Source organism: Rattus norvegicus, chromosome 6, assembly GCF_021556685.1.
Source record: "Rattus norvegicus strain SHRSP/BbbUtx chromosome 6, alternate assembly SHRSP_T2T, whole genome shotgun sequence".
NCBI classification, from domain to species: domain Eukaryota; kingdom Metazoa; phylum Chordata; class Mammalia; order Rodentia; family Muridae; genus Rattus; species Rattus norvegicus.
The window spans coordinates 97,134,311-97,155,229 of NC_141539.1; the positions used below are offsets into that span (position 1 = coordinate 97,134,311).

Here is a 20,919-nt window from a genome sequence, read left to right on the forward strand (position 1 = left end):
AAGTCTGGGTTTAAGGACATTTCTCCACACAAATCTGAGATCTTCTGCAATGGCTTCCCACACACAGAGTTGCTGCTGAGATGGTGTTATGGATCCTCATTTGTTACTCTCCTTACTGCAGAGTCTCCTATAACAGATCTCTCTCTCTCTCTCTCTCTCTCTCTCTCTCTCTCTCCTTTTTCTTTTTTGTTCTTTTTTCTTTTCTTTTATTGGATATTTTCTTTACTTACATTTCAAATGTTATCCCATTTCCCAGTTTCCCCTCCGGAAACCCCCACTCCAACCCCCCTCCTCTGCCTCTATGAGGGTGCTCCCCTACCCACCCCCTCTACCCTCCCCTCCCTGACATTCCCCTACACTGGGGCAAGGAGCCTTCACAGGACCAAGGGCCTCTCCTTCCATCGATGCCTGACAATGCCATCTTCTGCTACATATGTAGCTGGAGCCATGTGTCTCCCATGTGTACTCTTTGGTTGGTGGTTTAGTCCCTGGGAGCTCTGAGGGGTCTCGTCTGTTAATATTGTTGTTCTTATGGGATTGCAAACCCCTTTAGCTACTTCAGTCCTTTCTCTAATTCCTCCATTGAGGACCCTGTGCTCAGTTCAATGGTTGACTGTGAAAATCCCTGTTAGGAGCCATAACAGGACAAGCTAATAACTAGTGGGTGATCATCCTGAGATGGCCAGCCTCCGATTATTATATAGTCTGCGACTGGTTCACCCTTATTAAGCAAGGCTGTAAGGTATTCATTTTAGAAAAGATTCCTGCTATTAAAATGATTTTCCTGTTGTTATTATTACACATATATATCAATCATTAAGTAATAGCACACCCCTTAGAGCAGATCTCTGCAAATCTTCGGAGATGTACTGTCTCGTAGTGATGCTATATAGACAAATAAATGACTTCTTTAGTCTTAATGATGATCCTGTAAGAATTCCTAAATTATATCAATGATTATTAAGCTCTTTTATAGTGGGACTGCTATTAAGTCTCTTTCTGTAGTCAAAACTGCAGTGAGAACTCTGCCAGTCTCCCAGGTGTCACCAGTCAATTGTTCTTAGATGGTAACCTGACTTTCTCCTACTCAGAAAACATTCCAAGAGTTTGTAAAACAATTAACCAAAGGTCATAAAAAAGGAACTAACGATTTATTATAGGTGCCAGGACAGGGGATAAAATGTTGACTGGGTTTATCTATACAAAACTTCACTTATAACTTAGTTGTGATTCTAAACCTTCAGTGAACCTGTGGAGCTGTGACAGGTGATGGATGGTTAGCCAGACAATTACTCCTGATGGATATGCATGTAAACATTCTCTGTTGTAAACTTCTATTTCAATTTATGATTTAATCTTTCATGTGAACTTGTGATGAACTTCGTAACACATGATCATGTATTCTGAAAGATGTTTAAGTGCTGAGGACAAAGAGAAGAGACAGAAGGAGAAAGACAGAAGGACAGAGAGTGAAGGACTGAGCTGGAGGGGACAGAACACAGAAGGACTGAGCTGGAGAGGGACTGAACTGAAGAGTCATGTTTGAGCTAAGGAGAACTGGGCTAAGTAGAACTAAACTGAAAAGATCTGGGCTGAGAAGAAATGCAGAGAAGAATAACTTAGAGACTATAGGTAACATAAGAGAGCAATGTGTAGAATGCAGAGGAAAAGAGTAAAAAAGAAGCTGGAGAGAACAGAAGGTGCAGGCAGGTTTTTCCTTACCATGGGACAGAACAGGTCATTTCTCAATAGCAACGTAGGCTTAGTCTTATTAAAAGGAACAAGCCTTTTCTCTTACAAACTTGGGTTTAATTCACTTAGCATTAAAAGGGTAGAAGCTATGTAATAAAGATTGGAGCTCATCTTATCCAGAATGAATGAGTTCTTTCTGCACTGGTGCTTGGTCTTTTGCTCCATATGCATATGTAAGTATGAATGTGTATGTAAGTATGTAATTATGAGAATGTATGCATATGTGTGTGTAAGAATGTAATTGTGATAATGTATGCAAGCTGGACCCAACTGATCTGGTGGAAATGTATTGATGCACACTTATAAATCTATGTATGAAATTATATGTTTATGCATATTTGGCTATGTAGAAGCTTTTCCTTCTGCAAGTGCTATTCACTTCTCTTGGTTCAATAGAAGTCTGTTGCTCCAAACTTCCCCCTAGCCTGACAAGCAAGAGGCATAGGGACAAAAGGTAAAAGGCTCCAGCAAGTAATCCTCTACTTTATCTCCTGCTGTTTTAGAATGAGGTGCTAAATGCCAGAGACTGCAGTTTCTGGCCTCAGATAAACACAGAAGGCAGGTCAGTTACAATAGCAGAGACTAGTGACTTAGACATAGATAAGTAGATCAGCTACAGTAACATAGTAACTTAGACTTAGATAAGTAAACTCATTATTACACAGCAACCCTAAGTATCTCGTAAGACAAAGTCTTACCCTCCGCCGATGCTCTTTTCCCTGCACTGCCTCAAGAAGAACCAACATGAGAAAGAAGACCTTCGTTGGGGCAGCACATCCCCATCTTTATTTGTCAGGTTCTGGATGAGCCTCTCAGGTGACAGCTATATCAGGCTCCTGTCAACAAGCACTTCTGGTATCTGCAATAGTGTCTGGGTTTTGTGATTGTATATGGGCAGGATCCCCAGGTGGAGCAGTCTCTGGATGGCCATTCCTTCAGTCTCTCATACACACTTTGTCTCTGTTTCTTCCTATGAGTATTTTGTTCCCCAGAGCTCTCTATAGACTAAAATCTCATTGCACTATGTCTGGTATGGTGTATGCCTCTTTCCATAAACTTTTCTAACATAGGTTTCCACATGAAGGAAGTGGTTGTCAATGTCAGCTACACCTGCACATGTCATCTCTCATGTTTTTTTATTGATCTGTGATGATCTGATAGATCTATGATCTATCATCAACTATGATCAGGTCCCAATCTAAGCTAACTGAATCAGCAGAAGAATCACGGTGAATGGTGTCTGGCTTCCAATGACGTTACAACTTGTTAAACCCAGCATTATTTGAAATACATTATGTCGAGAGTGTATTAGCACACCTACCCTACTGACATGCTAGCTCATCAATACAGGATACAAACTGCTGTCCTCGTGGTCACACAGCTGACTTGGGAAGGCAACTTGCTCTACCCTTTAGAGCCCAGAGGATGTGACCACAAGCTGCCTGCCCAGGAACAAATCTGATTCAATGGTTTCTTGCTTTTGCACCACCTTAAAGTTAATGGTCCTGACATTGGGAGGCTATCTGTGTTGCCTTAAAGCTCCTTAGGTGAGCTACATGTAGTCATGTTGAGAAACACAGCTGGGTGGAACAATTGCAAGGGGTAGTTTCCCTTTTACCAGAGCAAAGGGGGAAGTGTTTGGAAAGAGTTTAGAATATCCTATTTCTGGAGCGGAATGTTTCCTGTCTTTTCATCTCTCTTCACTACCTGCTATGGAGAATTCTCTCCATCACCACTGTCACTGCTTCCCAGAGGAGGCAGTTCCCCTACTAATATCCTCTCTGGTAGGACAAACACCTTTCGCAAGAAAGAATTCTCTGTAGTTAGCTAAAGAACTCATGTTTCACTACCTGGGGGTGAGGGTAGCTTTGAACCTTCTTTTCCCGGGTTCACTAGGACTGTGGGGAGCTTCTGCCGGCATGTTTTGTTACAGTTTGCATCAAGCAGGAGTCTCTCTGCCCTTTAGGATGACCTGTAGTTATGGCTGCTGCCCTGGCTTGGCTCCCACTGATGTTCTGCTACTCAGCTTTACCTGTTACCTGCTGTTTGGTGTTCTGGACTTCACCACTGAGTTTACTACTTCCTATTTCCAGTATTTACAGAAATTTATTGTCTGAACTAGTGGTTCTCCACCTTCCTAATGTTGCAACCCATTAATACAGTTCCTCAGATTGTAGTGACCCCTCGACCATAAAATTATTTTTTGTTACTTCATATCTGTAATTTGGCTACTATTATGAATTGTATTGTAAATATATGATAGACCCTATCATCAGGATCGCCACCCACAGATTGAGCACCACTGGTCTAAAGTTTATTTCTACCACCTCAATGAGTAGATGGAAGGAGTGCCTGAATTTCCTGTTTTGTTATCCTGAGCCAAGATTCCCACAAGCCTCTGTGTGGTTTCATTAATACATATCTGCTCCTGGCTTTCCTACAAATTAATTTTAATATTGGGCAAACCATTTTAACATCCTTGTCTTAACTTCAATTTTTGAAGTGAATTTTTTCCCCTAGTATCCCTGCTTAAGGATTCTACCATTTTCTTTAGTGTCATAAGACTTCTTCCTTATCTGGGAACAGGGAATTCTGCATAAAATGCCCAAATATTGCCTTAGTACAGAAGAGCAGCATCTACATCTAAGAGCAGCAGACATCATCCTATTAGAAGCCTGAAGGCTCTCTGCCTTTTTGTCCAAGGATGAGTGAGTGGTGGCCAGGGCAGCCCTCCAGCAGATGCACACTTGTTAATAAGCAGACTCCCCACTGAAAGTAGCTGAAAGAGGCTAATGGTCAGGTCACAACCCTGGTGAGCTAGTGATGGACACAGGATTTGGTGGCCACATGGGTCCTGTTAGAGGACTCTTAATCTGAGAACAGAATACCAAGTCAAAGCTGTGAAAAGATGGGGATGTAGCTTAGTGGTAGAACACTTGCCTAGCACAGCACGGAGTGTGGTTCCAGTGTGGTTGGTAAGAATGGCCAGAGAATGGACTAATAAGAGCCCCACCCCCACACTGTGCAAAAGGAGCCCTGGGGTTGGAATAACTGTGTGCTAGAGACCCAGGAGGCCCGTGTCAGGGCAGAGTGGTGGAGAAGAAGTGAGGTGGGGCCACACTCAGTTGGGAGTTTGGGTTTTGTTCCTACAGCACTGGGTGGACAACACAGGCTTTCAAACTGGCTGCTGAGGTCTCAGTGGCACTCATCTAGTAGGGGACCTGAGCAGAAGCAGGCAGGTCACTAAGAGATAATGAGTGGCCCTTTAGAAGAAGGTATTTGGTTCTGAGTGAAGGTATATGCTCCCTATTCATATGCTGAGATCCTAATGTCTGAAATTACAATATTAACAGGTAAGGCCTTGGCATGTAAGTGGGTGTTAAGGGGAGAGGACTGTGAATGGGTTTGGTGCCTTTATAAACAATGCAAGGGCTTCCTCAGCTCTGACATGTGACCAGCTGCAAACCAGTAAACAAATCTCACTACACACCAGTTCTCCTGGCACCTTGCTTTTGACTGTCTCAGCCTCCAGGTCTGTGAGAAACAAATCTCTGTGGCCCAAGGCACCCAGCCTATGATACTTCGCCCCCGGGGACTGATACGGCAAAGACGGCATTGTTAAGAGCAAAGGCAAATGTTTGCACAGTTCATCTTTCCAGCATCTGCTAGAATATTTGTGAGCAGTTCTCTGCTTATTTAATCCACTTGGCTCCTGGCTTTCACTTCCCAGTGTGAAACAGTAACTCCTGACTCCAGGCTCCATTCAATACTCTGGCGTGTTGCTATCCAGAGCTGGTCCCCCACTACACACACCCCTCCCTGTGGCTTACTTTCCCCTATGATGCTCCAGACAATGTTACCATAGAAAATTGCACAGGACAAAAGACCCTGAGTGTCCACAGGGAGCTGTGTATAGCACAGCAGGTCACTGAGTTCAGCCAAACAGGAAGTGTGATGCACCATGGCGATGCAGCCAAAGATGACTTTGTTCCAATGGAATCTGCTCAGGAACAGACTGATTCTAAATTCCCTTTCTGTTGTCCACACTCTTACTTGGTTAAAAGTGGGCGTGTCGGAAAGAAAATGGTCTACTGGAGACCTGAAACTTTCTTCCTTTCTTTCTCTTTTTCTTTCTTTTTTGGCCGAGAATGTTTTGTCTTTTCATACAATATATTCTGACCACAGTCTCTCCTTCCCCACTCCCCTAGGTCCTTCCCATCCACACAATTCCATGACTTCTTCCTCTCTCTCTCTGTAGAAAACAAACAGGCAAGCAAACTCATAATAACAATAATAAAAACCAGAGAAAAATAACAAAAAGAATGCACAAGAAACTCCCCCTGAAAAAACCCAAAACCCATAAAAACACAGAATTGGAAAACCATAATATATAAGTAGAAGGTCTTTAAGATTGACACTTTAATTCTAAATATCATTTTTCTGTATGGAGTCCCACCGTCCTTTGCCTCCTTACCCAGACATTGTAGGACTCTTCTGTCATTCTCCTATTAGATACTCACTATTTCTTTTTAAAAATAATGGTATTTTTGCTTTGCTTTGCTTTTATTATAGTCCATTCTTAGGGAAAGTAATTCTAGCAAGGCAGTTAACAACAGTTGATCTCGATCAGGGCTGGGGAGACTGCTCAGCCAGTAAAGGGATTTCCCTACAAGCACAAAGAACTGAGATCCATTCCTAGAATCCATCTCAAAACAAAGCCAGGAGGCTGGACATGGAGGTACGTGTTTACAGTCCCAAAGCTGGTGAGATGGCTATTGTGGTTTGAATAAAAGTGACCCTCATAGGCCCATAGGGAGATGTGGCCTTATTGGAGTAGGTGTGGCCTTGTTGAAGGAAGTATGTTACTAAGGGCAGGCTTTGAGGTGTCAGATGGTCAAGCCGGGCCCAGTGTGGCAACCTCTTCCTGCTGCCTACAGATCCAGATGTAGAACCCTCAGTTTCTTCTCTAGTGCCACATCTGCCTGCATGCTGCCATCCTTCCAGCTATGATGATAATGGACTAAACCTCTGAACTGTAAGCCACCCCCAATGAAGTGTTTTCCTTTATAAGAGTTGCTGTGGTTGTGACATCTCTTCACAGCAATAAAACCCTACCTAAGACACTGGCGTTGGCAAGTCCCAGGTCATTCAAATACTCTGACTCTGGGGAGGGAGGAGGGAGATGGGCTGGGTGTGATGGAACACACCTCTATACTCCCAGCAGAAGTGGACCTCTTTGAATTCAAAGCCAGCCTGGTCTATTTAGCCAGTTCTAGACTAGGTAAGGCTACAGAGTGAGACCCTGTCCAAAACAAACAAACAAACAAACAAACAAACAAAACACCAAAAAACAAAATCGTTGGATAGCTCCTGAGGAATGACATCAAAGGTGGTTCTCTGGCTTCCATATTCATACATGTGCACACACACTCCTTGACATGTATGCACCATAACATACACAGAGGGAGGGAGGGAGAGGGAGAGGTAGAAGAGGAGAGAGAGAGAGAGAGAGAGAGAGAGAGAGAGAGAGAGAGAGAGAGAGAGAGAGAGAATGCTCAGGAGTTGGCTTATCTGGAAACAAGAACATCATTGATTGAGACAGGTGGGAGGAAGGGGCAAATTATTCCAGTGGATGGAAAAGTTTAGCAAATACCGTAGAAATGGAAGGGAGAAACAGCCGCCATGAGTGTAAACACATGATGGATTAATTTACGCTCACAGCACTTCTGGTTGGAAAGTCAAACTCCCATCACAACATATTTCATATGACAAAGGGCACTTAAATATCTTCTCAGGAAACACTAATTGCAGGCTTCTGCGAATACTGCTAGAGATGTGCATGTTGCAAACCCATTGAAACACAGCAATTAAAGCTGAGAAAATGCTGCATGGTGTCTTAATAATTTCAAAGCTTCAGATTGAAAATAAAATTCCTATGGTTTCCTTATATCTTCTCTGCCACTTAAAATTGATTGCTAAGCATTCAACATGATGGATTAATTTATAGTTAGGATAATTTTCTGGCCACTTAGCTCAACAGAACCTGACAACACTGTAAACTTATACCAGCTGCTAGGTCCCACCCAGGAATCAGCCCAGGGGATGCCACAGAAAGGCAAAGGAGGCTGGGAAATCTCAGAAGCTCATCTATAAACGGGGGAAGTCTTTCAGGAGAGTGGTTGAAGTCTGAGGTGGACAGCAAACATCAGTCTAGAGTTAAAGAGTGGGGAATGACCAGCATGCAACTTTCTCCCCCCAACCCCCCACACTTCTATGTCCCCCTTTTTTTTTATAGAAAAAAAGCAACACCAACCTCCCAGGGCAACACCAGAGCATTCCTTCTCTGTCCAAGACAAAGACATAGAGAGGTCCATAGAGAGGCAGAGACAGTCAGTGGTACCACAAATGGGCGACAGTGGAGGTGACCAGTATGAGGCCATGTGAAGGTCAACGTTAGCCCCATAACAGCAGAAGCCTCTCTTGGGTGAGAGCATTTGTTCAATCCTTCCATAGGTTTACTATGTGGGGATGGACGTTAGTCTCTCAAGGTTGATAAAGATCTAACTGATGAAACCATGAGATAAAAGAGATCAATCAAAAATTGAACTTGGAAATTTAAAGCCTGCACTGACTCTCGGGTCAAACGCATTAAATTAGTGAATACAATTTAAATATCACTATAGACTCAAATTAAGGAAAAAAACTTTATGCCCAACAGGTAGCAGACACTTCATTTTCTTCAGGCATGCAGGAAGAGAAAACACCTGAGTCTGAATGGTGGCGAAAATGAGTGTTGAACTGTGTGTGAGTTTTAATTACACCTGTGAGGAAATAGGAAAGGGTAACAAATGTTCTGTGCTTCCTACTCAAGTGTTACAAAAGCATCGATGACATCCGTGTATGAAGAACCCAATGGCACAAGGGGACAGCAAGAGAAGAGGAAGAACATTGGAGGCTGAGCTGTGGTTTTGTTTTTGAAAGAAACAAAGTGCTGTATGGAAGCCAAATAGGGAACTGTGGATACAATAGAGGTCCCGGGTCTCAGTGTGCGCAACTCTAGGCTGATAGTTAGAAACCAGATAAACAAATACATTTGGTAAAATAAATGTATATATATTATATATAATATTTTAATATATAATATATATAACATGTATATAGTATATATTAAAATACTAAAATTTGTACAGAAGTGACATTGAAGTGTTACATGGAACAATGGCCATTGGGAATGACATTGTCACGGTAACAGAGACTTCCTCTATGAAGGAGACCCATAGATTCAGGTAGTTTCACGATTCGGTTCTACCATGCTGTCAAAGATCAGATATTCTTTTACACAAGTTGCTCCAAAAGCAGACAAAGAGGGAAAACGACCCAGGTCAGTCTATCCTATAGGTACAGTCTTGGTTCCAAAATGGGAGGCCAGTACAAGAAAGAGTAACTGTAGATTTCAGTCACTGACACACAGTGTAAGGCAAAAAGCTGCCAGGGGCAGGCCCAGGGGAGCCAGACTGCAGCAAGGGGACACCATGAATGCTAGAAGCATGATCAAATTCAGTGTACATGGCTGTCATAAGGCTTAGGTGACTTAACACACACCATGTCCTTGGCTAATGTTTGATATGGGGCAAATGTTCTATAATTATAACTAATCCTGATGTGGATGTCAAAATAACAAAAAAAATCTTAGTGAATAACAGAATGTATGGAAGCAAATTAATGCTTTATTTCAAAAAGGCAAAATGGGTTAATGTTAGGAAATCTGCCAGTGTAATTCAGAGCATCGATTAGCCAAAACATGATCGCATGGCTATAGGAATAGATCAGACAGAGTGCCTAAAGCTAAACATGTATCTGGGACTAAAAATAGCATGGTGGTAGAAATATAGAAAATGTCTTTGATAAAGACTATCAGTCAAATTATTCACATAGTATTTAGTGGAGAAACTTTGAATGTATTTCTTTTATTGCAAGAAATAAAAGAAGTGTTGAACCACATACATTCAGTGTAATACTGGAGGTCATAGTCAATGCAATCAGACAAGAATAAGAAACAGTATATAATCATATATAAATATAGCATTACTATTATAGTAATGTCTGTTCCCTCCAGGTAAGGAGAGATTAAACATCATCACTGAGTATATGTTATAATCATGTACAGAAATCTTCAAAGGTTCAGAAGATGAACACTTAGACTACTTTGGCAAATATGAGGTACAGATGTCCATGCATATGTGTGTGTGCACGCATGTGCACACATACGCACGCGCGTGCGCACACACACGCGCGCACACACACACACACACACACACACACACACACACCATTCTTCTTTACTGAGAATATCCAGTGAGAATTTTGATGCATTTACACAGTGACTGAGATTAGTGAAATTAATCTGACTAGGCATAAAGACTTTACATAAGCAAACTTGAACTCCACTAAGTGCCCGTCACCCCAAGACTCAAAAGCAGGGATATAAGGCATGCATGAACAAGAAACTTAACTATGTAATAATGTCCATCCCCTCCAGGGAAATGTTCAGGGCAACAATCTACAAACTGTACTTTAAAATTTACAGTAAAAAGAAAGAACCATGTAATATGTAGCCAGTTACAGAAAGGGGAAGACAGTAGACTTTGGCAAGTATTGAGACAAACAGCAATAATAAACATAAATGTGGTTCTGATACAGGAGCCACACACCAAGGAAAGAGAATTAGGTGTTCATAAGTGGGATCATAGGAATAGGCGCTTGAGAGCTGACAGAGGTGCTTCTACAGTTCAGTGTGGGAACAGTCGGCCGTCCCACAGAGTCTGTGGAGAGAACCCAATATGCAAAGAAAAGAATAGAGAATTCACCTTCTGCTATGCTCAAAGCTTCAACTGCACAGGCATTACTGAATCAAATCTGAAGGCAGTGGTTCTCAACCTTCATAATGCCGTGACCCCCTAAAACAGTTCCTCAATCATAAAATTACCTCAGTTACTCCTTCACAACTGGAATTTTGCTGCTGTTGTAAATCGTAATGAAAATAGCTGTATTTTCAGATGGTCTTAGGTGACCCCTGTGAATGGGTTATTTGACTGCCAAAGGGGTCACGACCCACAGGTTGAGAACTGCTGGCCTAGCTGTTAAAAGAAACTGCAAAAAGAAATGGAAATGACTTCTGGGCTTTGAAACTTTCTCCAAACCAAAAAGAACAAACCACAGAGTGAAGAATTTCTGTTCAACAAATGGCTTAATGGAGTTAACAAGCAGGCGTCAAACTAGAAGGTCTAAACCAATAATAATGATAATAATAATAATAATAATAATAATAATAATAATAATAATAATAGAAGAGAATGAGCAGGAACCCCCTGGCTGATAGGGAAGGAAAGTGGAAAGCCTGAGTGTAATTAGCCAGCTGAAGTACAATTAGCCCAGTGAAGGAGCAAATGTGTGAAGAGATGCTCATGTTCCTTAGTAACTAAGGGGGCCCGGGGGCGGGGAGAGAAAGGGAGGGAGAAATACTCCTGCTTCTATTAGAGCAACAGAAGTCTGAAATTCAAATATCAACTGCTGACAAGAATGTTTCCTTGCTGGTGTGGATATAAATGGAACCTGGCAATCTGATGAGGTAAATTCGGCAGTTTGAGGGTAAATCGTGTATATAAGCCACTAATGAGGTAGCGATTCATTGTGTGTAATATGGTGTACATGAATTCTGCTGTAGTTTATATAACATTTGTATAAAATACCTTTAAGTTATTTTTTATTTGAAAATTTATGTAATCAATTTTGGTCATACTCTTTCCTTTCCCCCAACTCCTCCCAGACCCCAACTTCATGCTTTTTCTCCTTCTCTCAAAGAAAGGAAAAGAAGAAAAACAAAACAAAAAACCCAAGATATCAAAATAAACAAACTATTAAAAAATAGCTCTAAGCAAGCAAAAACAATAAAGCAAGGTAAAACCAATGGGGTCTTTTTTTTTTTTTTTTTTTTTTTTTTGTCCAACTACCTCTGGGCATGAGCCCTGCCCTGGGTGTGGTAGGATAGGCCTAGTACTCCTCCGTTGGGGAAAATTTCCCTTTCCCAGAAGGTATCAGTTACATGTAGCTTCTTTGTTAGGCTGAGACTTCGTTTCCACCTTCCCTTCTCAGTGCTGGGCTTTCTTTGCTAGTTTGCCTGGGCTATTTATAGCACTGTCGCGTGGGTGGTGCTGAGCAGCTGGAAGCCACCTGGGAACCTACAGTAACATCTAATGGCTGCACAGGAAGAGACCTTACACAATTCTCAAGACAAAGACAAGTAACAAAATAACAAACAAACTACTGTGGTAAACCTATGTATTCAAGAAGAAATATTTATCTTCGTTACAATTGAAAACATATCCTACCTCCTCCCTGCTTTCTTTTGCTGAGGCAAGGTCTTGCCATGTAGCAGGCTGACCTTGAACAATCCTTCCTCCAGTCCCCATGTGGGTTACAGGTATGTGCCACCACACCAGGCACTCAAACCTATTTCTTAAAAACAACAACAAAAATCCACCTTGTATACTTATAAAACATAACCAACCCTATCATTTGGATCAGCAAGAACTGAGCAGATTAGCCTCCAACTGGTCTTCCTGACAGAGCGATGCCATGTTATAAATGTCTCAGTAATGTGGAACACTGAAGATTAGGACAGAGTTAGCAAGTAGCTTTGTGGAAGTCAGAATAAACTGTTCAGCTAGGTTTCTAACAACTCTGTTTAGCTTTGAACTTTCTACTGCTAAGTGTAATTTAGTGCCTGCATTTACCTGCCAACTGGTAGTCAAGGTCGTGTAGCTTTATGCTGACACAGCAGGGCACACTTTCCAAAGCTACAGGGTCATTGCTAAATGCCATAAACACCCCAGACAGAATGAATAGCTTGCTCCACACCTTTGCGTCTTCAGATGGCTTACTGCCCAAGGCACTCACTCATTCTTCACTAAGCCAAGGCACCACAGTAAAGATTAGTATTACAATGTAATAAAAGAACAAATGCTTGTGTGTTCTCAGATTTTTGTTGGGAGAGAAGGAAGACAATTTGTTGTTGTCTTTTTTATAAAGGACTAAAATCTTTTGCAGATTGACTGTGTGTATAGAAACACAAAATGGAAACTATCACTCACTAAAGCTGCATGAGTTGATTCCTGGGGGCAGGCCTGCAGGCCCATGGCAAACTCACAAGTGTGAGTTACAGATCTCTAGCAGGCTGTGGAGCCCACTGTGACTGCCAGGATGCTAAAGGACCCAATCTAGACAGGAGCTCTTCCTCCTACACAAAAGACTTCCCCATAAAGCAAGAAAGACAGGCTACCAAGAAGGAGGCCTCCAGGATTTTCTGCTTTGGACCCCTAATCCTAAGGATCTCTTTTGAGAGTTTCCTAGTCACTCCTGCAGAGGGAAAAACATGAAGACACAAGGCACAGAAAAATCGAAAGGGGCCCTGACGTAGCTCAGTGAGCAGAGTGCTTGTTTGGTGTGCACAAAGCCTGGGGTCTGACCCCGAGTGTCTCGAAGAATCTAACTGTGTTTGATGCTGTACACCTGCAAGGAGACTGGAAGTTCAGGGCTGACCTCATCTACGTGAGTTTAAAGGCAACTTGGAATACACGAGACCCATGTCTCAAAACAAAATAAAACAAAACACCCAAACAGAAAGAATAGAAGAAAGGAAGAAAGGGAGGGGGAGAGGAGGAGAGGGAGGAAGGGAGGGAGGAAGGAAGGAAAAAGAAGCAAAAGCAAAAAGTTAAATAGATTACCCCTTTCTGGAAAACGAGATTGCTGTCATGTTACAACTTAACCAAGTACAGGTCTGCCAACTGAACATATTAATTATAAAGTCTCGAGATTCTGGTTCACTTGTTCTTTAAGGGGTAAGAAATTAGGAAAATGACACTTTGATTTCCCAGGAATCTCACTGATTCTCCTTCTATTCCTCTTAAAAGTGTCTTTTCTTTCAAAGGTTGACTCAAATATCATCTCAGCTGGTTGGCACCACTGACCACCTCAGGTATATCCTGGCCTCTCTGTGCTTCCTGTCCAAACATACTCTACTGTACTTGTGCCATTTGATGGGTATCTTGCTTCCTCTGTAGAGTGGTGATCCCAGAATCCCACCTCTGAATTCATCCCATTGCAAAGTATGTGCTGACTATGTTTACAGAGTTAGTTTTAAGTTTGAGGAAAAGTTTCTAGGAGCTACAGTAGGGTTTCAGTTCTACAGTGTGTATATGTGGTGTGATCATGTGTGTGAAACTATATGTGCATACGTGGATGCTGTAGGGAAGAGAGGGCAGTCAGAGTTCTTCAGATGCTCCCCCACCTTACCCCTTTGAGGCAGAATCTCTCACAGGCCAAGAATGCACTAAGTAGGTTAGACTGGCTCTCCCGTGAATCCGAGATTGACTTATACTCTGGTTCCTCAGTGCTGAGATTGCAAGCATGGGTCCCACACTTGGTCTATGGTTTCTTTCTTTTTACAAAAAACAAAACAACCATTCTGAGGCTTGAACTACTGTTCTCATGCTTGCAAGGCAAGAACCGTACTAGCTCAGGTCTATTCCCAGCCTGGATTTGAGTTCTTAGGAAGTCTTATAGAGGTGGCAGGGACAGCAATTGCATTGAGACTCCTAAATATTTTTAAATGACACTGATGAGATAAAGTAGAGCAGTGAACAAGTGCAAGGTCCAGTGGTTCTTTACCCACTGTTTTTCTTAAAGGTGGAGGACCTGGAACTGGATTTAGGAACTTGTACACTGTAGGCAAGTACTCTGCCACTGGGCTATGCTCTCCGCTCAACATTTTATTAACTTGTTTTCCATTTTTGAAGCAGAAGCTCACTAAGTTGACAGGCTGGCCTTGAACTTGCGATCTTTCCTAAGCTTTTCAAGTTTCTGTGGATTAGTAGGTTCTAATACTTCTTAGAAACATTTTCTGTTTGGGGCATCTCATAATTCAGAGGCTGAAAAGAACTAGAGGACATGAAAGGGATATACAAAAGGTAATTAATGCTAAGTGAATCTGACTTGAAGCCATGAGAAAGTGAAAACATAATTCACAGAATAAGAGAAAACATCTGATTGATCCAGAATATGTAAAAAGTTCTTGTAGTTCAACGACGGTATTAACCCCATTTGAAAATGGCCAAACATGAGTGAATTCTACAAAGAAATGTAAACAGCTGAAGAGTACATGAGAAAATGTTCAGAAACCATAAGTCATGAGCAAAATGCAAATCAAAACCCCTAACATGAGTCGTCTATGTATTTGTGTGTATATGTACATGTGTACATATAATCTGTCTGTGAGGATGCAGACAAACTAGACTCCTGGTACATTGTAAAATAGTGAAGCTACCTTGTTTCTTTCCATGTTTCACTTCCTGAAAAGCTGTAATAAATGATATTAAATAAGGACAGATGTGCAAATCAGAAGAAAGAAACAAAACCTGAAGAGCCTACATTTACATTGTGTTAAATATAGTTTCCTCGGGATCCAGGAGTGTAACAGGCCCACTGCTAGATTAAGTACATGAAATCATGTATCCTCACAGTTATTGAAAATAGTAAAAAAAATGGGAAAATTCCATTCAAATGATGGGGTAAGTACAGCATGTTACTCTAATGGAGTGATAGTCAACTATAAGAGTGTTGTATTGATACCTGCTACAAATGATGGTTAAGAGGAACAAATTAGATATGAATGAGCACATCTTATTTGACTCCATCTATCTGAAATACACACATGAGGGGCCACTATGAAGAACTAGAAGGTAGATTAGTGATTTGTGGGCCCTATGTGAGAGGAGGAAGGGGAATAGGAGCTAAAGGGCAGAGAGCTTCTGTCAGCAATACTGGAAATGCTCTCAGGCTGCACTGTGGTGACAGTAATGTAAGTGAAGAAACAGCCCGAGGACTATGGATGTCAGAATGGTGGATTCTCCAGTTTGTGAATTGTGTCTGAATAGAGCTGTTACAAAACTTCACCAGCTGTGGTCTGCTGGTCCCGACTGGTTCCAGTTCAGACATAGCTGCCTGTTCTCTCACTCAGTTCATGTGTGGACTCACCAGAGCGGATTCAATGTTTTCGAAGATAATTTTCAGGAGAAAAAAACCTCCCTCTTTGAAAAGATGTACTTTTCACATGGATCGTAGAGTTCCAGAAAGAGTTGTCAGCAGCGAGAGGATTTGCATCAACACTTCTGCTTGGACAAGAGCACTACTGAATTTTACAAGAGTGTAACAGACCCAACAGAGCCGAGACCTTAGCACAAATGAGGGAAGTACCATTCAGACCATAAGACTCAACTTGTGGACAGCACCACCCGCCAAAAACAAACACACAAAAAAACACACAAAAAAACCGAGAACACAGACCTAATCCATCAAAGCCCACAGGTCTGGGGAAGCCTAATGGACTAACCTTGCTCTTTGGCTTCTGTAGTTCTCCTTCTGACTAACTGATCTCGCTAACTGAAGTATGTCAACTCCGGGTGTTTTTTGTGCCTAAAGGCTCATCGTGAGAGAAAAGACTACACTAGGATTCCAGATACCCGGTGCAGCCACTGGCCAGCCAATAAAGACTGTCTTTTGGGTTGAAACTATGTCTGACTGGTCTTCTCTGGTGGATACCACACAACAGAATGACAATGGAGGTTATCAAGAATTCTTGTGGAAAGGTGTTTATGAGTAAATGAGAGAACTTAACTGTTCCTTCCAGTGGGCACTGTACTGTCCCTGAAGCCTATATAAGAGAAAAAAAAAAACCCTTGTCAGTAAGTCTTACTAAAGTGGGGTTGTTTTTCTTTGAGGGTTTCTCAGTCATTTCCATCTACTGTAAATAGTATTCTCTCCAGTGTTTGAGACCTAATTATTCACCTAAAACATTTAAAGAATGTCAACACATTTTTCCTACCAAATTGGGCTAAATTCAGCCTTTTGGTAATCATTCTTGTGGTAACTTTATGCAGTCTCGGAGTTTTAGATAACATTTTCTGAGGCTGTTCAAGCCAAAGCACAGGGAGTCACTACTTGTTCTTTCCCAATCATCAAGGCGTGTTACCAGCTCTACCCTCATCACATCTCCGAGATTAGACTGTGGTTTCCCTTCTCCACTGCTGCCCACGCTGACCGCCATCCCCTCGAGGATCCTGGAAATATCTACTGAGTATCTCCCCGGTTTTGCCCTTATCCCTCCTCAGTGTGCTCGCTGCACAGTGACCAGACAGCCCAGCGAAATCTACAGCTGCAAGTCCTTCAGAAATGTGTGGTCCCAGCATAAGACCTCTGATCATGGATCTTCACTTCAGGAATCTATGCCCGCAAGAAAAGTCAGACCTCTGCCAGATTTAAAGATCTACTGAAAGACTGCAAAACTGCAAAACCCCATGCAGTGTTTAACAGCATTTGGTGTGGGTAAGCTCTTCTTTCTGTCTCTGGGACGATGGAATGAATGGGCACTTAGGGTTTATCGTCAGGGGAAGGGGAAACAGAAATGCTCAAAGTTTGAAACTTGCCAACACCAGAAGGCCGGAGTTCTTGAGGCTTCAGAAGCCCAGTTACTAGGTCCTGAATGGTAGCACACATCTCCACTGCAGAGACTGTGCAGTGAACTGAACGCTGACTTCTTGGTTTTAGTTCAGTGTTGTCTGCACAGGCAGTAGAGATGTGATGGATCTTGGGGATGCCATCTAACTGCCAGCCACTGAGAGAAATGCCAGTGGGGCAGCCAGAGACACGTCGTGCTGGCCCTGGAGGCTGCTGTTGCTGTTGGCTAACACCACGATTGGTAGGAAAGCCTACCTCTCTGGAAAGTTGTGCCTCCAATCAAGCGCAGTGTTTGCTGCCAACGGTGCCCACTGAGCTGGGGGTAATCGGAAAACCAGGTCCTCATCATAAGTTCTCAGTGAGATGAAGTTTTTGCAGCTTTTATTGGCCAAACAAATATTTTTCTGGCTCTAAGAAGTGGTATAAAATGAGAGAAAGTGCTCTGCGTAGTCAGAAGAGTAGGACTGACTTAAACCTCCTTTGTGTCTGGAGTTATCGTATTAAAAACATTCCCAAGAGCAGGTGATAAGAGGACATGAACACTTCCCCCTGATCCCCAAACTCAATTTGACTTTGGCTTTTGCGCAGGTCACTACAGGTTCCTGGACTGAGGCTGTGGAGTCTGTACAATCCAACAAGAACACACGGCTTCCTCCAGCCCCCCCCCCCCACCCCACTTTGTACCTGTCGCCTGATGGCCTCTGTGGAGGTTAAGTGTTTAGTTTCAATCATACAGAGGTCTGTTGCATTTCTCAAGCTGTGCAGTAACTCCAAATGTACCCCATAGTGGGGAGAAACCAGGTAGAAAACACATTTGCCCCACCCTAGTAGTGTGTTATCATTTCAGCATCTGAAACTGGGACTCCGGCTATTGAAGCAATGATTCTTTCTGTGTTCATAACCCCTCCCCAGTAAGCCTAACAAACACTGTTATTATTTTTGGACAACCTAATCTCTTCCTTTGAAGTAAAGGGAACAGGAAGAAAGATGGGATCAATATTCCATTCCTAATCCTCCCTGCCCCCAGATTTTGGAAGCTGTGGCTAGTAAGTACAGTAAGAGGACAGGACAGATACATCTCAGTGTTGTACTGTAAGTCAGCCGCACAGACAGGGCTGGGGTAAGTGTGGCCTTCAGTGTGCCTGTAAAGTTTTGTGACATCATTTTTAGGTGCATGTCTCTGCCAGTGTCTTGTTGCAAGGACTGTGTCTTGTTCATCTCGGTTTCCTCAGCTCCCACCCAGTAATTCATACATACTTGATTCTGGAGTCCATGAAAGCGTGGGCATATACATCCATAGGCAAACACATACAGTCACATAAATAAAGATGAGCCTGCGTGACCTGCTTATGATTCTGATTGCTTGACCCTAGAACTTCCTACCTAATGATAGAAATATTAGTTTTCTCATGGTGTTCAATGTTCAACCCAACTTGACTCAAAAGCTAGCAAGAGAAATGAACCATACTGCTTATACCTCTGAAATCCAGTAGCCATTAAAACGGAAACCCCTGGTAATGGGAAACGGTCAAAATGGTGTGTGACATAATTATAGGGATGTCCTGCAGTGGGTTGAGAACTGGTGAAACATCGCACGAGCAGCAGCTCCTGCAGAGTGTGTTGTGGAGAGCTCTGAAGTGAATGCAGCAAGGACTTAGGCGGACACAGGCAGGCAGACACCTCTGTGTGTAGCGATGGGTGAAGTCCAGTTCACCCATTTCAGGGGACAATGAAAATGTGTGGATTTGAATGACCGGCTTGGTTTCCTGTCTGTGTGATGTTCCTGGAAGACGCTGAAATACAGTTACAGAGCTCGCAACGGGATGTGTCTGTATCGACCAAGAACCTCAAGACAGGCTTGTTGAACAACACACGGGTTGTCCTTCTTAACAATCTTTACACTGGAGATGTGCATTCCAGTATTTTAACTTTATTGTCTGTTGGGTCTTCTTTAACTACCCTATTTAAAACAGTCCCCTTGGGCCTATTTACTTTTTAAAAGATAGAGTGTCACTTTGTCACTGAAGCCTATGCCTAACCTGTCATCCTTCCTGTGCTAGCTCTACAGGTGACGCCCACCGTGCCTGGATCTATTCTAATTCACACTGCCCTTGACCACTTTGTCCTGAGTTCTATGGGTTCATTTGTGTGTATACATTACTCTCCTCCATTGATAGACCATCAAGGCAGCGGGGTGTCTCTCTGTTCCCCACTCCCTCCACTCTAATGTCTTCTAAAAAGCCCGGTGTGCACTCCGTTCTTACTAACTGGCAAATGTTCACTCACTGAGAGTCAGACTGCTATTTCAGATAAAGCAAAGGGGCTGAGGGATGCACTGACTGCTTAGTTATGTCACACGCACGCACATCCTTCCTGCAGCTGAAGCACAAGTCTCTGGGAAAGGTATGCCGAGAGCCAAGAGAACGTGTTCTTTGGACAGCAGCCCCAGGCAGTGAGGAGTGTGGAAGGCTTGGGAAAAGACTGCTGTGTTCTACTGAGATGGAGTTGCTGCAAGGAAGCCAGATGGGCTTGAATGCCATGGAACTTACAGCAGATGGCACTCAAATATTAAGCTAGCGTTTGCTTATGCTCCAAGATGAGCTATCTGAAGCCGGTTACATGTCTATTTAGAAACAAGCAGATAGAAAAATAAATCTGGTATCGCTAAAGTTTTCTGCTAAAAGCAAACCTAAGAGCTATCACCCAATGTACTTTCCTTACAAAGGAAATGTTGATATTATTCAGGTTGGGTTAAGTCTAACAAAACCACCCAGAATAGGACAGGAGGAACCCACTCTCCCCGGAACCTGTTCAGAAACTGGCTCAGTGTGATGACGCCGTGGAAACCTGCTCCTGTGAGTTCCATGGTAACAGTGGCAGTCCTCAGACAAACACTTCACTAAACAGCTTTGTTTTTCTCCTTTCTAACTACCTTTGTGTGATATTTTTGGACAATGTTGAAATACAAACAGCACTGAGTAAGCTGTAAACACGCTGTTCCAAACGCCTCAGCTTCAGATCGGGTGTTTGTCAGTGTCTCACTAACCCATGGTGGTGACTCCGCTGGTAACCCGGAAGCATCCAGCTCTCTGGGGGATGCCCCAGGATCTCTTGTCAGCTGAAAGTTAGACTCAGTGACATAAACTGCAGGAGCCACCCAGCTGGAGGAGAAGATACTCTCAAGACTTATAAGCAGGGTGAAGTCACAAGCCCAGTGGCCAGCTACTCTGCATATTTAAGGCTTCTTCCCCAGACAGGAGTCGTGGAATATTCTCTGACTTTCTCATTGAATCAGATGTATAAAGACTGTAAAATCTTGGTCACCAAAAAGTCAAGGGTAGAAATAATAAGGGGGTCATACGACCGCGGGGATAGTGAAGAATCTCACCAGCTATCCTGTATGTATGAAAATTTTCTTGATAAAAGTATTTGTCACGGACAACGGAGCCCCATCTAATAGTTGAGTAGCGCAGCGAGCATCCTCGTGTTTTCTGTTGTTATTTAAGACACATTTGCCCACATGCTAATTAAAAATAGATCAACTGAGAGGGGAAATCGGATGACTATTGGAGAAATATAACCTATTTATCCAGTAGT

The 20,919-nt window shown here is 42.7% G+C and overlaps 1 protein-coding gene and 1 pseudogene across 1 annotated transcript in view; both read right to left on the bottom strand.

Moving 5' to 3' along the window:
* Rtn1 (reticulon 1) overlaps positions 1–20,919 on the bottom strand; it is a 220,312-nt gene that overhangs the window by 70,060 nt on the left and 129,333 nt on the right.
* Ppid-ps7 (peptidylprolyl isomerase D, pseudogene 7) overlaps positions 1–20,919 on the bottom strand; it is a 38,178-nt pseudogene that overhangs the window by 16,179 nt on the left and 1,080 nt on the right.